Consider the following 18,770-nt stretch of genomic DNA (forward strand, 5'->3'; position numbering starts at 1 on the left):
CTGTGCCTGATGCAGCCTTCTGGCTTCACAGACCCCAGTTGAACCGTCCAACCCATGCTAGCATGGAAAGCGGACGCTAAATGATGATGATGATGATGATGATGATTATAATTGACTGAGAATATAACACTCTACCAATCCACCCTTGAATGGGGCACCAATCCATAATAGGGTTAACTTCCCTGCTATAGCTGGAACTCATTTACAGTTGAGCAAAGTGAGATGAAGTGTTGTGCTTAACAACACAATTCTTTGCCCGGTCTGGGAATTGAAACAATGACCATATGATCACGAGCGTAATACTCTAACCACCAGGCTATGTATGTTCACAACTGGTTATGGTATAGTCAGAAAAATTGGAATACAAAGGGTCTCTGATATTTTCCTGTAACTTTTACCTACTTTCTACTGTTCAATAATTAAGTTTTTCACTGAATTTGTGAGTTCTTTACTTTTCGCCATTATTACGATACTACTTTATGTTGTCTCAGTGCTGAATGAAGAAGTTAGCCTTTTGATACTTAAAAATGACAACTGATTGATTTATTGGAACAAACAAGAAAGTTCTAGTAAAAAAAAAATTATTTTAACAGTATTTTGTGGCATAGAAAATCATAAATTTATTCTGTACGAATACTTTTTTCACCTCTAAATATTTATAATCTTTATATATAAAAGTCAAGTTGTGTGTCTGTCTCCTACGATTTAGATTCCTAACTACTCCCACGTTTTGCGGTGCAGTGTAACCAAAACCGGGTATCTTATAGTCATGATTTATATCGAGCCCTTCTGGGTATTAGCACGCGTCGACGATGAGTCTACGATTTAAAAAAAATTTACCATCATTTTTTCCCATTTTAATGCATTTTTTCGCTATTATATAAGGGAAGTAACTCTCTAAAAATGTCTACGATGAGTCAACGATTTAAAAAGAAATTTACCATCATTTTTTTTTTCCATTTTTAATGCATTTTATTGCTATTTTTTGGCTATAACTCTCCAAAAATGCTTATATAGTTATTTCCCTTACAAACCCGGGCAACGCCAGGCGATACTGCTAGTTGTATATAAATTCCTTAGTTACAATAATTTATTAGTTTCTTTTGCATATTCTTAGTTTATGCATGTGTATGCAAATATAGTATTGGTATATCCCATTTATGTTCATTAGCAATTAAATAAATAAAGAATTTTGACATGTACGAATATTTATTTCCCCCCACTACATTTAAAGCAAAATATTTTCAGGGGCCCTTCAAATACTCTTGCGGATCCTCAGTTTACTATTTTGTTGTATGGACCCCCAAAAATCTTATATGAATCCTTAGGAATCATATGGACCCCAGTTGAGAACCCCTGGTCTACGTGAGAAATCAAACTGAGGAAAATGTACTCACTCAAGACATGCAATTCAATATGAACCATGAAGACCTTAACACACGATGATGATACAGTGTGATATTATTTACGTGAAGAAGTGTTACTTGCTTATCTAAATATAGTTAGAAGGCTTCTCAATAGATCAAGTCAAGATTAGAGAACATGGGATGATGTATGTATGTATGTATGTATGGTCATGTGTGAGCAATGAGAAAGAGGGAGAGAGACAGATAGAAAACGGTGAAGGGGAGAAAAAGGGAATTAGAGAAAAGGATGAGAGAGTAAATGATGAACAGGAGAAAACTATATATATATATATATATATATATATATATATATATATATATTTATATATATACAGAGTGAGAGAGTGCTAATAGTAAGGAATTATCAATCCAGGAAAAATGTATGTTCATATATGTGTATGTTTGGCAGCAGCTTCTTTAGCTGAGACTAGTAGAGAAAAAAATAAAGAAGATAAAATAAAGAATTTAGGTATAGGCATGGCTGTGTAAGAAGCTTGCTTCTCAACCACATGGTTGTGGGTTCCGCCCCACTGCGTGACACCTTGGGCGAATGTCTTCTACTATAGCCTTGAGCTGACCAAAACCTTGTGAATGGATTTGGTATAGAGAAACTGTAAGAAGCCCGTCGTATATTTATAGATATATATATATATATATACCTATGTGTATGATCTGGACGTCCTGACATGGGAGGAGGTTGCAAATGATCACCCACACTGGAGGCAAATGCTGCGAAAGGAAATGAAGAGAGAAGAAGAAAAACAGGTGCTTGCCATCAAAGAAAAGCGCACTTGATGGAAGGAAAAATCAGCAGCACTAGCAGAGAGCTCCTTCAGATGCAGTCGCTGTATGCGTGACTGCCGCCTCCCATGTGGGTCTGTACAACCACAACAGACGCTGCACCACCATCAGCAGCTGACACGATTCCTTTGGGTGCAGTTCCATGGCTTCTCAAGACTGATGGATGCCTACTACTACTGCTACTATATATATATATATATATATATATCATCATCATCATTATCGTTTAACATCCGCTTTCCATGCTAGCATTGGCTGGACAGCTCGTCTGGGGTCTGGGAAACCAGGAGGCTACACCAAGCCAGGTGAGGCTGGCAATGGCCACGATCGGCTGGTGCTTTTTACGTTCCACTGGCATGAAGGCCAGTCTAAGCGCCGCTGGCAATGGCCATGTTCGGATGGTTCTTTTACATGCCACTGGCACTGGTATCATAACTGCAATTTCCATTGACTTTTGATCGATTTCGATTTCACTTGCCTCAACAGGTCTTCGCAAGTAGAGCTTTGTGTCCCAAGAAGGAAAGGTATGCAGAAGTGGACTGGCTACATCCCAGGTAAAGGCCACGGGTTGTGGTCTCACTTGTCCTGCCGGGTCTTCTCATGCACAGCATACTTCCAAAGGTCTTCGTCATACACAAACACATACCACATGCCACTGGCACTGGTATCATAACTGCAATTTCCATTGACTTTTGATCGATTTCGATTTCACTTGCCTCAACAGGTCTTCGCAAGTAGAGTTTTGTGTCCCAAGAAGGAAAGGTATGCAGAAGTGGACTGGCTACATCCCAGGTAAAGGCCACGGGTTGTGGTCTCACTTGTCCTGCCGGGTCTTCTCACGCACAGCATACTTCCAAAGGTCTTCGTCATACACAAACACATACAGAGACATCTCTCAGAAACACATTTTTTTAAAAATAGGGATAATGCATATGCAACATGAGTTACCACATGTGCAATATGGGACAAAGCATGTACAATGCATTCATAAAAACACATGTACAATACTTCCAGTAAATGTGCTTGTGCTATGTGAAGTCAATTGATATATTGCAGTTGCTCAGATACAGGAGTATACTCAGAGAAGCAGGTTCAAGCCTCGCATATATTTCCTTTTAGCTATCTTTCAGTGAAAATAACTTGCGTTTGTATTTGCACAAGTGAACAAATAATTTATATACTACAGACCCGCCAGTCATCAGTTGACACATGAGGGCTCTGCAATTTCTAGCTGAACAACTGCGTAGATGGTTTGTTTAAAGTTATCAAATGTCTGTGTACTCATAAAGCTCACTTCCTATCAAATTGACATTACCTGTACAAGTGCATAACATATTACATGTCAGATGACTAAATTAATGCAGAGCAATGTGAAATGAAGTATTTTATTCAGGAATACAACACCATGCGCAGTCTGGGAACCAAAACCACAATCTCACAATTGTCAATGCAATACCATAAATAATCCTTGAATGGAATTTACAAATATTTTAATACATCACTATGCATGTTTACACAAATCACATGTTTCTTAAGATCATAGTCTGTATTCCTGGGATGATTACAGTACAGTTCATAGTATCTGTGGACATTGGATATATACACACACATATATATATATATATATATATATATATATATACGTGAAAGCACCCACTACACTCTCACAGTTGTTGGCGTTAAGAAGGACATCCAGCTGTAGAAACTCTGCCAGATCAGATTGGAGCCTGGTGCAGCCATCTGGTTCGCCAGTCCTCAGTCAAATCGTCCAACTCATGCCAGCATGGAAAGCGAACTTTAAATGATGATGATGATGACATATATACACATATATACATAGGTACATACATACATACAAACATACATACATACGTACATACATACATACCATACATATGTACATGCATACATACATACATACGTACATACATACCATACATATGTACATGCATATATATCTGTTATTTCCTGAGTACAAAAACAGAGTGGACGGGACTGTCCAGAGAAACTTTGTCACTACCTTACCCAGCTATAAAGAGCAGCCGAAATACACCTTAAAATATTGGCATGCCACACAATACAGCCCTCTCTCTCGCTTTCTTTACTTCTATCTCTTTCACTGTCTCATCTTAAAAAAACCAGGAATATTACATTGGATAATATTGTCACAGAGAACCCTAAAATCTCAAGATCTGTTTTATTAGAGCTGACTTGGAACTGAACAATGACAGGAATGAAGAGAAATAACAACAACAGAATGCGTACAAAGAACAATTATTTGGTGGAAATTCAGAGCCATTTCCACGTCATAAGGATTATTTGTCATTTTCTTTTTGTGCCTTATAATGTAACACACTCACCGGTAAAATTTCCACTTTTTTCTTATTTTTATTTTCCTAAAATTTTCGTTGCATCTTGCTACCTTTTCAATAGTCTTGACTCTGTCCCTTATTTACACTGTGTTCCCTTTTGTTTGTTTGTGCACATGTATCAGTGTGTGTGTGTGAGCCTATACATGCATGCATGTACGTATAGGACAATAAAAATAAGAAAAAAGTGGAAATTTTACCGGTGAGTGTGTTACATAATAAGGCACAAAACGAAAATTACTCTCCCCAGACACAACAGAATATGCTTCAACACACAAACTCATATAAAGAATCTTACAAACCAAATCCCAAAACGAAATAAAGATTATTTGGTTATGCTAAAACCTTTTCTTTTCTTTCTTCTCACCTATGTTACTCACCTTCAAAAGTCTCAATGATGCACCTTTGTCTTAAATTTTATCAGGGATGTGTTGTGGTTAGCATCACCTATGATCTATTCAGGCCCTTCTAAATTTGATGTTACTATTCTGTTTGAAACTTTAATCAGTTGACACCTGGTAAGGATACACAGAAAAAAAAAAAAAGTAAGCATCAAGCCTCAAAATTCAGAAAGGTATTTATCAAAATTCAGAAAGGTATTTAACAAGTATTGCAAACTAAGAGGAAGAAAAAAATTAAATATCAGGTTGAGTCAAAAGTAAGCAACGTTTTGAAACATGAAATTCATCACAATATATTTCAACAATGTGGAAATTTTATACATCAAAGTAAGTACCATTACAAACAACACATTTTGGCCAACAAATTACAAGTTTATTTATTCCATCATTATCATCATCATCATCATCATCACCATCGTTTAATGTCTGCTTTCCATGCTAGCATGGATTGGACGATTTGACTGAGGGCTGGCGAACCAGATGGCTGCACCAGGCTCCAATCTTGATCAGGCAGAGTTTCTACAGCTGGATGCCCTTCCTAATGCCAACCACTCCGAGAGTGTAGTGGGTGCTTTTTACATGCCACCGGCACGGGGGCCAGTCAGGCGGTACTGGCAATGACCTCGCTCGAATCTTTTTACACATGCCACCAGCACAGGTGCCAGTAAGGTGACGTTGGTAACGACCATGCTCCAATGGTGCCCTTTTACGTGCCACTGGCATGGAAGCCAATTGGCTGCTCTGGCAATGCTCACACTCATATGGTGTGGACAGTTTGACCAGAACTGGCAAGCAGTTTCTGTGGCTCAGCATCTCTCTAAGTCACTGATTGGTCAGAATAATGTTGCTGTAAGTACACCTGTTGATGTCAGCTTGTCTCATTAGTTGAGGCTGAGGACAAAAGTAAGCTCCTAATTTTTTTATGGGTCTACGTTTGAGCCAGTAGAGGTATTGCAAAATGTAATAACACAAATTATTCACTACACTCACAAGTGTGAACCATATTACAATCATCATCATCATCATCATCATCGTTTAACATCTGCTTTCCATGCTAGCATGGGTTGGACGGTTTGACCGGGGTCTGGGAAGCCAGGAGGCTGCACCAGGCTCTAGTCTGATCTGGCAGTGTTTCTATAGCTGGATGCCCTTCATAACGCCAACCACTCTGTGAGTGTAGTGGGTTCTTTTTACGTGCCACCAGCACAGGTGCCAAGCGAGGCTGCCAACGGTCATGATTGGTTGGTGCTTTTTACGTGCCACCAGCACAGAGGCCAGTCGAGGCGGCGCTGGCAACAGCCACATTCGGATGGTTCTTTTACATGCCACCAGCACTGGTATCACAACTACAATTTCCCTTGAATTTTGATCGATTTCGATTTCACTTGCCTCAACAGGTCTTCACAAGCAGAGCTTTGTGTCCCAAGAAGGAAAGGTTAACAATATATCTGGAATATCTGGGTGGAGTAGCATCAACCCCAGAAATGATTCTATTCATTGACACACCTTATATATTATGAGAGGGTGCTGAAAAGTTCCTGGCTTTGGGTAAAGCCAGAAAATACAGGAAGATCAGTTAATTAGGATCTCATTCAACATATTCCCCTCTCAGATCTCTCAGATTCACACAATTATTGTTGTGGTCCTTCAGTTTTCCTAAGCTCTACAAAAGAACTTGGAAAGTTGGGTTTCCAACCAGGGTTTTGCGATACCCTTAAGACCAGCAACTTTTCACTTGTCAGCCCCACTTCATATATCATCATCATCATCATCATCATCATTTAACGTCCGCTTTCCATGCTAGCATGGGTTGGACGGTTCAACTGGGGTCTGGGGAGCCCGAAGGCTGCACCAGGCCAGTCAGATCTGGCAGTGTTTCTACAGCTGGATGCCCTTCCTAACGCCAACCACTCCGAGAGTGTAGTGGGTGATTTTATATGCCACCGACACAGGTGCCAGACGAGGCTGGTGAACGTCCACGCTCGGATGGTGTTTTTTATGTGCCACCGACACAGGTGCCAGACGAGGCTGGCAGATGGCCACGCTCGGATGGTGTTTTTATGTGCCACCGACACAAGTGCCAGATGAGGCTGGCGAACGGCCACGATCGGATGGTGTTTGTTACGTGCCCACAGCACGGAGGCCAGTCGATGCGGTACTGGCTACGGCCACGTTCGGATGGTTTTCTTGTGTGCCACCGGCACTGGTACCACGAAGATACAAATTCCATTGATGTTCATCTATTTTGATTTTTTATAATAAATAAAAATAAATGCACCCTTTTTAAAGCCTAACCAGGCTCATGGGCCTGGTTTCCCAGCTGAACGGGACACCAGTCCATCGCAGCGTTACTCGTTTTTGCCAGCTGAGTGGACTGGAGCACTGTGAAATGAAGTGTTTTCCTCAAGAAAACAACGCGTTGCCTGGTCCAGGAATCGAAACCACAATCTTACGATCATGATGTTGACACCCTAACCACTAAGCCATGCGCCTCCATACACTTCGTATATATATGTGTATATATATGTGTGTCATCATCATCATCATCATCGTTTAGCGTCCGTTTTCCATGCTAGCATGGGTTGGACGGTTCTACTGGGGTCTGTGAAGCCAGAAGGCTTCATCAAGCCCAGTCAAATCTGGCAGTGTTTCTACAGCTGGATGCCCTTCCTAATGCCAACCACTCCGTGAGTGTAGTGGGTGCTTTTTACGTGCCACCCGCACTGGTGCCAGACAGAGCTGGCAATGCCAGACAGAGCTGTATATATATATATATATATATATATATATTTATTTATACATATATATATATATATATACAATGTGATGCAGCACGGATTTGTCAGTGAACAGGTCGCGGATTTTAGCGACGAAAATATTTTGACAAATTAAACTTAAATGTTGAAGTGAACCGAACGGCTTATGTGTGTTTCTTAAATGGCTTACAAACACCTTCCACGCTGCAATTGTTTTCGTTTCAGCACACGATCTCAGATCAAATTACTTGCTATGCGAGTACATCTCCTATATATATATAGATATATAAAGAAAATGGAAATTGGGAATCAATAATTGTTTATTATTAACAGAAATAAATCATCTTCACATACAGCTGTTTCAATTGATACTCAGTAAATATCAAATTTATATTTATATGACCTGAGCATATCTTCTCAAAGGAAAAAAAAATACCCTTGGATGTCTAATGTGTTTATGGATTCATTGTAACAGACTGAATGTTATGGTTTATGATATGTATTGTTATGTGTTCGGTTGAGGGGTTTACAGGTTGATCAGAGATAACATAGAGTAGGTAAATAGAATTAGAACAATAAATGAATAAATTAAATAAGAAATGATAGAGGAAATTTAAATATAAATAAAGTAAGTTTATAGTTAACTAGCAGTATCGCCCTGCATTGCTCTGGTGTGTTTCAACCCTTCAGAATTGGAATTTTTGAAAAGTAAAAATATTGCATTATGTAGCTTGTTATTCTCTTTAAGTGAACATTTTTCTGGTTGGAATACACCGAAAAATGGCGACACAGCAGTCAAAAAATCCTAAAAAAATAGGGATTTTCATAGAAAAAAGCACCTTTTTCATGTAAGTAATTTTTGGTGTTAACATGGTTCGGTTTGAATTTTTTCTTCTATGGAAGGAAGAGCAAGCCTTCTTCTATCATACTCTCAATTTTGGTCAACTTGCGCTGCAGGGTCTCAGAGGAGATAGTGTTAGTTGAAGGCTACCAAACCTGCCATACACAGACAACTTCAGCTGTCCGATGAATGGGAACGTGAAACTCCGAGTAACAGGTTTTGTTGAATTTCTGCTGCTTTTAAATAAAGCATATTACTCTCCCTCTGGTATTTGAGTACTCTTTTTTCCACCTTGTTTCACATTTATGTGTTTACTCGGGTATATATATATATATATATATATATATATATATATATATATATATATATATAAGGAAATGATTTTATACTCAAATGCAGGATGATGCTAGTAATATACCATGAAGAGGATAAACTATTCATATTTTGCAGAAAAATCTGTCAGAGGCCAGCCATGAGACTTAAACTCACATCCCTGTGATTCCGCATCAAGTGTTTTACCATTCAGCTAAACTGCCCCAAAGACAAATTCTTCTGTAAAATTAGGATATATGAATCTAGCGTTATAAGAAGCCATCGTATGTTAAATTCAGCTTGTGTTGAAAGTCAACAAACAAACTCTCCTTCAGAAGCATTGAGATGTATTGAAAGATACAGAGAGGGAAATAGTTTTATTCTCAAACACAAATTTTATTCTCAATACATCTCAACATTTCTAAAGCTAACTTTGTTTGTTATCTTTCAACGTAAATTGAATTTAACATATGATAGCATCTTATAAAGCTAGATTGATATATCCTAAATTTGCAGAAGAATTTGTCATTGGAGCAATTTAGCTTAATGGTAAAGCATTTGACATGTAATCACAAGGATGTAAGTTCTAGTCTCATGGCTGGCTGCTGACATATTTTTCTGCAAAATATGGCTAGTTTATCCTATTCATGCTATATTATTAGCATTATCCTGCATTTAATAATAAAATTAATACCTTATCTGTATCTTTCAAAACATGCTTTATTTAAAAGCAGCAGAAATTCAGAAATTGAGAGTATGATAGAAGAAGGCTTGCTCTTCCTTCCATAGAAGAAAAAATTCAAATCGGACCATGTTAACACCAAAAATTACTTACATGAAAAGGGTGCTTTTTTTCTATGAAAATCCCTATTTTTTACTTTGTTTGTTGGCTTTCAATGTAAGTTGAATTTTATATATATATAATGTACAAATTATATACAGGGGCGGTGAATAAACATATATATAGAACAAATAGTGAGAAATTGATTTTCGTAGGTCTACCCATCTGTCTCAATAGATCAATAGACGAATTTTATAAACCTATCAGTAACGTACCACTAATGACTACTAGAAACAGCTGTAAACTAAATTTGATCAGATAAAGGAATTATATGTAATGATCATTATTTTAAACTTGTTTCTGATGTGTGTGTGTGTGTGTGTGTCTATACATATATATCACGTGACAGATCAGTCCATCAGATGTAGTTACACATCGCTGGTCACAATGCGCTTCGCATTGTTTTAGCCTTCGAATGACGCCACCCCGCTGGCTAAGCGAGCAGGCCAACAGAAGAAAGAGTGAGAGAAAGTTGTGGTGAAAGAGTACAGCAGGGATCACCACCATCCCCTGCCGGAGCCTCGTGGAGCTTTTTCGGTGTTTTCGCTCAATAAACACACACAACGCCCGGTCTGGGAATCGAAACCTCGATCCTACGACCGTGAGTCCGCTGCCCTAACCATTGGGCCATTGCGCCTCGACATATACATATATATATGTGTGTATATATATATATATATATTTATATATATATATATATATCAAAACAAATCAAAATAGATGAACATCAATGGAATTTGTATCTTTGTGGTACCAGTGCCGGTGGCACGTGGCACACAAGAAAACCATCCGAACGTGGCCGTAGCCAGTACCGCATCGACTGGCCTCCGTGCTGTGGGCACGTAACAAACACCATCCGATTGTGGCCGTTTGCCAGCCTCATCTGGCACCTGTGTCGGTGGCACATAAAAACACCATCCGAGCGTGGCCGTCTGCCAGCCTCGTCTGGCACCTGTGTCAGTGGCACATAAAAAAACACCATCCGAGCGTGGTCGTTTGCCAGCCTCGTCTGGCACCTGTGTCGGTGGCACATAAAATCACCCACTACACTCTCGGAGTGGTTGGCGTTAGGAAGGGCATCCAGCTGTAGAAACACTGCCAGATCTGACTGGACTGGTGCAGCCTTCGGGCTCCCCAGACCCCAGTTGAACCGTCCAACCCATGCTAGCATGGAAAGCGGACGTTAAATGATGATGATGATGATGATGATATATATATATATATATATATATATAGTCGATCTGAACAAGCAAGAAAAAACAACAACGCGAGGATGTGGAACAAGTACTGTGTTATTGGATGCTCAGGAAAGGAAAGAAATGAAACAGGATTTCATGTTTCGAGTAGAGCTCTCCATCAGGAATATAGAAAAAGTCCAAAGAAGGGAAGACGGAGAAAGAAAATCACCAACGATACACATGCGGTCACATATTGAAATGACCAGAAGGGAATGGGTGAAGAAAAAGTTCTTTCTAAGAAGGAAAGTGCAAGAGAAGGAGGCATGTGTGTGTATGTGTGGGTATGTGAATGTGTAGAGGTCTGTGTGAGTATGTGTGGGTATGTGCATGTGTACAGGTCTGTGTGAGTATGTGTGTGTGTTATGATAGCATCTATATGAGTGGTTGTGGCTGTTAATGTATGTGTGTGGTTGGACTAGATTCACTTAAAGTTGTAGGAAGAATTTATGGTAAGGATTTTGGTAGGAGTGGTTGTCTGTTGTGTGTCTCTCTCTCTCTATATATACATATATATATATAGTTAATCCAAACAGAAAACACAGAAAAAAAAGAGAAAAAAACACAGCAACGCGAGGACGTGGAACAATTAAAGTATTATTTGACACTCAGGAAAGAAGGGAAGGAGGGTATATATATATATATATATATATATATATATATATATATATATATATATATATATATATATATATATATATACACACACATATATATATACATGTATATATATATATAAGCATATATATGTATACATCTCTGTTAATCTATCAATCTATATATCTATATCTATATATATGTGCATGTGTATGTGTTTATGTGTGTGTCTGTGTGTAAATATATGTGTGTGCATATATATATATATGTATACACACAAACACACACACACATACATAAGTATTTGTACCAGACAATGAGAAATTAAACTGGGTTAGTTCGTATGTTTGCGACATATTTCAATTTCTAAATATTTGAATTTCTAAATATTTGAATTTCTAAAGACATGTCTGTACATGTGAATTATATGTATGCGCACATACACACACACACAATAGCAAGGTAGACTAAGGTGTTGATAAGAAGAGACAAAGAGAGGTCTAAAGATAAAAGAAAACGACAGTGAGCTAACAAGATAGGAAATGTCAAATGAAAGAGGAAAGATAAGGGAAGAAAGAAAGAAAATAAGAAAGTAAAAAAGAAAGAAAGTAAGGAAGAAAAAGTCAGAGGAGTGAAAGAGAAACAATATCAAGATTATTTAAGTCAATAACAAGAGAGGCACAGGAGTGGCTGTGTGGTAAGTAGCTTGCTAACCAACCACATGGTTCCGGGTTCAGTCCCACTGCGTGGCATCTTGGGCAAGTGTCTTCTGCTATAGCCCCGGGCCGACCAATGCCTTGTGAGTGGATTTGGTAGACGGAAACTGAAAGAAGCCTGTCGTATATATGTATATATATAAGTGTGTGTGTGTGTGTTTGTGTGTCTGTGTTTGTCCCCCTAGCGTTGCTTGACAACCGATGCTGGTGTGTTTACGTCCCCGTCACTTAGCGGCTCGGCAAAAGAAACCGATAGAAAATGTACTGGTCTTACAAAGAATAAGTCCCGGGGTCGATTTGCTCGACTAAAGGCGGTGCTCCAGTATGGCCGCAGTCAAATGACTGAAACAAGTAAAAGAGAGTAAAGAGAGAGAGTATATGATTAGTAAAATGTGAGTAAGTGTGCATATTTGTGTATGTAATCTTTTAATCACTCTTTTTCTGTATCGTGCTTCTACAGTGCTTCTACAGTGAATGGTTTTGCTAAGCGGTGCCGATTTTTACCATCCTGCAAATAATAATAATAATAATAGTATTTTATAAGCTTAAAGCTTATGGTGGTCACCGTGCAATTACTAAAGGCAATAAAAAGCACATGATAGTTTGTTTACAAAAACAACTAAGAACTAATTATAGTTCTTAAATTCTGACAGAAAAAGCAGGTAGGTTCGCTAGTGTAATCGGTAGCACACTTGGTTGCATAAACAGAGAGGTGTGGGTTTGAGGCCCATGCATATGGGAAAACCTGCTTTTTCTGTTGAGGGCTTATATGCTTCGTTATAAGACTATTTTCTTTAGTCATTGCACAGTGATCACTACAAACTTTTAGATTTTAAAATCTATTATTATTATTTACAGAATTGTAAAAATTAGTACTGCTTAACAAAACCATTTGCAATGCATATATAAATATATATACAAAATAAGAAAATGGAGGAATAGATTTCTTTCAATCATCAACTTCCTGATAATACCAATTCATATAATTTATTAACTAATTATTTAGATTAAATAGGAACATCCAAATCCAACAGAATAAAACAATATACATCAATAAGTAAGATAATACCATAAGAATAATACATATAAAATGGATCTTACAGCTGTTTCAGCCTGTAGATAAGAGTATCTCATTATGCCCATATTAGTCAGATTTGATAAATGATATCCCATAGTGGGTTACACTCATACTCCCTATCTCACTTTGTATATATATATACATTTATTTATTTATTATAATTATGAGTATAATTATAATTAGGGTTAGGCAAAAAATTTGTTTCACCACACACCGAACTTTAGAAATAGCAGCCAAAGAACTAGCTATTTCTTCTACTGTAAGAAACAAGTCCTAGGTAATATATACTGTTTAAGTTTACCAATAATGGTCTTTTTAACATACCGAATACTACTTGGTGAAATCATTAATTATTAATTAATTAATTAATTAATTTTACCCTTTATTATTATTGATTATATATATATATATATATATATATATATATATTTTATCATCATCATCATTGTTTAACGTCCGCCTTCCATACTGGCATAGGCAAGATGGTTTGCCAGGAGCTGGCCAGGTAGAAGCCTGCAGCAGACATCTGTAACTGTTCCTGTTTTGGCAAGATTTTTACAGCTGGATACCCTTCCAAACACCAACCACTCAGCAGAGTGGACTTAGTGCTTTTTATGTGGCATAAGCAAAGGCGAGGTCAATTTTGGAAAGGTTTTTATAGCTGGATGCTCTTCCAAATGCCAACCACTTTACAGTATGAACCGGGTGCTTTTAAGTGCACCAGCACTGAGAGGGTCACCATGTACTTATAAGACAAAAAAAAAACTATTTTGAGGCAGGGCGGGGGTATTGGAGGAGGTGGTCTTGTGTTGGTTGATGAAAGGTTATAGGGAGGCAGAGAGAGACAAAAACAGGTGCCTTGCTGTAGAGGAGTTACAAGATTACCCAGCTGGGGGGGGGGGGCGAGAGAGAGAGAGAGAGAAAGAGAGATCAGGAATGAAGACAGAAACAGGTGCGCTGCTGCAAAAGAAATACCTGGTTACCCAAACTGAGGGAAGAGCAGGAGGAGAGAGAGAGTGGGAGAGAGCAGGATAGAGATGGTGGCAAGGTGCTGGGCATATGCAAATGATTCAGTGAGACAGGGTGTGGGTGGAACACACAGGTCAGAAGCTAGCGGAGAGAGCAGTGATACTGTGGCACAGGGCCACGAGGACAGGATTGGGGAGTGGGAGGTAATCCTAGTGCATGAAGTGCAAGTGTGAGGAAGAGATGTAGAGATAGAGTTTGGTTTAATGTGGTAGAGTGTGCAAGAAATTTTCTCGTTAAGTGCAGGTGGGACACACAGCGCTTCTAGAACGCAGTTTTGCTGATGTGGGTGGGTCTTCTCAAGAACTTCACATCACCAGACATCTTGGTCCATTGTCATTTCTTCTATTAGGCCTAACATTCTGAGATTGGTCCTTACCACTTCATCCTGGGTCCCCCTCATCAGGGGGTAACATCTACATGAACTGATTAGATTTTGGGATTGATCTGGTACTGGACGAGGGTTCTGGATTATTTTCCCTCTTTTTACTTAATTTTTGAGAACGGTTGAGTTCATTTTTAGTATTCTCGTTTGTGAGAGCAGTCAAGTTTATTTCAGGTATTCTCATTTTAAAAATTATCTCTGGCTAATTGTTGAGAGGATGTTGGTGTTGCCTTGGCGGAGGTTTGCGCTCTCTGAGTGTCTGTATTGTTTTTATAAAAAATTTCAACATCTTTATATCATACAAATGAATTATTTATACATCCATAATTTTCCATTTCCTTTCTTTCAGGTGCTCCAGCATGGCCACAGTCAAATGACTGAAACAAGTAAAAGAGTAAGAGTAAAAAGAGTAAATATACATATATAGTCAATTCGAGGATGTCATGTCCTCATCAGGGATTAAAAAATCCAAAAGCTCCACTGGTTAATCACTTTCATGTAAAGGAGAAAGTTTCAATGATATGTTAGAGATTATTATAGTAATAATAATCATCGTTTATCATCATCGGACTGCAGAGGACATGCGTAGACTTGAAAGAAATGAAGCTAACATGATCCGCTGGATGTGTAATGTCAGTGTGCACGCATGACAGAGTGTAAGCACCCTGAGAGACATGCTGGACATAAGAAACATCAGATGTGGTATGCAAGAGAGATGCTTGCGATGGTATGGTCATGTACTGCGGGTAGATAAGGAGAGATGTGTGAAGAAGCCCCTTTAATTTTTTCTTTATACTTGTACATTATATAATCCTTAAGTTTATGAAAACAATACAAAAATCTTTGTATAGAACTGCGCGCTTCACAGTTCCAGCATTGTGGTGTTTGGCTGCTGTGTGTTTGAGATAGGAAGCTTCACACAAGGGAGAGAGAGCACTGCATGACACAACAGTGCTGTGTGTAAGGTAGTATTTCTTTTTGACTCCACAAGATCTGACATAGTCATGATGGAAAAGGACACCTTTTCAGTTGACCAGAAGGCACCTATTTTTCTGTAATTTTTTTTTCATTCATCTTATCAATTTGCTCACATTATGCTTGAGCTGTAATTGTCTGGTTTTGTGGTAAGGTTTCAAAGTGTATTACACAAAATGTGTTCCACCAAACGCTTATCAAAACTTTCCAAGTACTGGTGGCACATGAAAGACCACATTCGAGTGAGGTCATTGCCAGTGCTGCTGGACTGGCTCCTGTGCAGGTGGCACATAAAAAGCACCATTTGAGCATGGCTGGTGCCAGTACCACCTAACTGGCCCTCGTACCAGTGGCATGTAAAGGCACCCACTACACTCTCAGAAGGGTTGGCATTAGGAAGGGCATCCAGTTGTAGAAACTCTGCCAGATCAGATTGGAGCCTGGTGCGGCCATCTGGCTTGCCAGTCCTCAGTCAAACCATCCAACCCATGCCAGCATGGAAAGCAGATGTTAAACGATGATGATGATGATGATGATGATAGCCTCCTCCACTATTTTGTGATTTAGTGGGGATTTTTGATAAACAAGGGGGAATTTGCGGTGGTATTCAGTGAACAAATTAAACACACTACCCGGAGGTGGCTAAAACACGAACCAATCAGGTTTATGTATAAATTTTGTTTTTATATGTTTGTTTCCTTTTACACAAAGGCTGAACATTTTCTGAAGCCCTAATTTTGTCTACAAGCTGCCACTACTTCTTCTCCTGTGTGTCTTTCAGGTCTACTGGGGGTTTTATACTGTTTTCCTCAGTATAAAACTACACAGCTCTGGGATTTACTTGGATTGGAAACCCAGACTGCCCTTCACATTTGTGTACTGTTTGTGGGGAGAAGCTGGCTAATAGTGCTATGGCACCAGCCAAACTGAAACGACACTTAACAACTAAACATCCAGAGTTGTCAGGCAAAAATGAACAATATTTTTAAAAAGAGAATTGACATTTAATAAAAGGCAAGTTTCTATGTTTGCCAAAAAGTTCAAGTTGAGTGACAAAGGACAAGAAGCAAGTTATGCTGTGGCGGAGATAGTTGCAAGAAAAATGAAATCTCATACAATCGCTGAAACTGTAATTTCACCTGCATGCCAGGTAATAGTGAGGATAATATTTGGAGAGGATGCTGTATCAGAGCTAAATAAAATTCCTCTATCTGACAACTTTTATTGACAAATTCATTACCCTACTAACACGTTTCCTTTTATTTGTTACTTCTTCCACCTTCCTTTGATTCTGCCAGTACATCTATATTTCATCACCACCACCATGACTCACACTGCTTGTTTGTTTTTGCTCAACCGCTTTTGATAATTTCCTTTCCCTTTTGTTCATCCACTAACAATTGAGTAAACAACTTAATATTTTAACGACAATTACAAAAGCATGGCAAGAGTCATTTATTGATTGAAACGCATTTAGTAGTGCATGAACTCCCATGAATAGGTGTTTAACATACCAATTAAAAATCATCAAATCAATCAATAAACCAATAAACATACTTACTTACCTACCTACCTACCTAAAAACCTATCTATCTATCTATACACATATATGTACACACACACACATAACTCTATATATATATATATATATATATATATATGTGGAGGTGCAATGGCCTAGTGGTTAGGGCAGTGGACTTGCAGTCGCAGGATTGCGGTTTCAATTCCCAGACCGGGCGTTGTGTGTGTTTATTGAGCGAAAACACCTAAAACGCTCCACAAGGCTCTGGCAGGGGGTGGCGTCATTCATCATTCGAAGGCTAAAACAATGCGAACGCATTGTGACCAGCGATGTGTAAAACATCTGATGGTCTGGTCGGTCACGTGATCACGTGATATATATATATATATATATCTTTATATATATAAAACTGAGAATGTGTGTCTGTCTGTCTGTCTGTGTGTTTCCCTAAAACTTGAGAACTACACAACCAATTTCATTCAAATTTTACACATGCCTTACTTAGGATCCATGTAGTTTCATGGGCAAAAAAAATGTTCAACGTCTTGCCTACAGCGAGCCCATAGCAATATCATATCTTCTTCCACTATTTCAGTATTACGTGTTAAAAGTGAAACAAAAACATTTCTCTATTTTATGTCAGATACTTTCACTTTAACAATAAAAATAATAATAACAATTGAATTATATGTAGTAAGTAATAATTAAAATCAAACTAAAGTATAATATAATCGTAACATAACAAAAGTAAAAATAGCAATTGGTATAAAATTGCATCAATGACTTGAACTTGAATAAGTGGCTTCACATGAATGGGAATAAATTAAAAATAAAATTAGCGTTCAGAAATGGAATAGTCCAGATGGATAATAAAAAATTAAATTAAAGAAAAGACTATTGTCTATAAAGTATACAATGTAGAGAAAAAAGAAGATTTGAACACATGGGGGAAAGCACCTTCGAAAAGTGTCTTGGTGCGACTATGAAAGGTATCTAATCAGAGGCGGTAAATTCACCACAATAGAAGCAAGGTTTGAGTCAACGGAGCGTGCAAGGGAGTACTCGACTCGAACTTGCAAAGTGGAAATATTTTATTTTTACCTTTATATCTGGGACGTAGGACGTCCCGGAAAAGAATTAAAAATGCCCCCCATCCCCCGAAGTAGAGGTAGGCTGGATTGTAGCCACACTTCTATACAAGAGGGAGGACAAGATACAATTGATCGAAATTACAAGAGACGGGCTAACAAATCCAGTCTGTTATATATTTTGAGTATTGTTATCACTAGCGATATCAAGATATAACTTTGTATTTTGTATTTTATGTGTAGATGTATATATATATAGATGTACATGTAATATGTACACATATATATACACATATATATACATGCACTAGCACTATGACCTGGCAACGACGGGTCTTTAATGCTAGTATATTGATAAAAATGGTAAGATAACAAAAGAAAGAAAGAGACCTCGATATTATGTAAATAGAGGAATTTATCT

At 38.2% G+C, this 18,770-nt stretch overlaps 1 protein-coding gene across 6 annotated transcripts in view; it reads right to left on the reverse strand.

Moving 5' to 3' along the window:
• The window catches only part of LOC115216652, a 76,944-nt gene that overhangs the window by 22,796 nt on the left and 35,378 nt on the right, over positions 1–18,770 (reverse strand). For 3 of the 6 annotated variants that reach the window (XM_036506292.1, XM_029786145.2, XM_029786143.2), the window contains exon 2: positions 4,957–5,091. The exons of 1 other annotated variant lie outside the window; for it this stretch is intronic. The gene's annotated coding sequence lies outside the window, so the exon portion shown is untranslated. Of the gene's footprint in view, positions 1–4,956; positions 5,092–6,362; positions 6,367–12,549; positions 12,577–18,770 lie in introns of those variants that run through there. 2 more of the 6 variants (XM_036506293.1, XM_036506294.1) reach the window with 2 other exon arrangements.

This window comes from Octopus sinensis, linkage group LG10 (assembly GCF_006345805.1).
Source record: "Octopus sinensis linkage group LG10, ASM634580v1, whole genome shotgun sequence".
In the NCBI taxonomy this organism is placed as follows: Eukaryota; Metazoa; Mollusca; class Cephalopoda; order Octopoda; family Octopodidae; genus Octopus; species Octopus sinensis.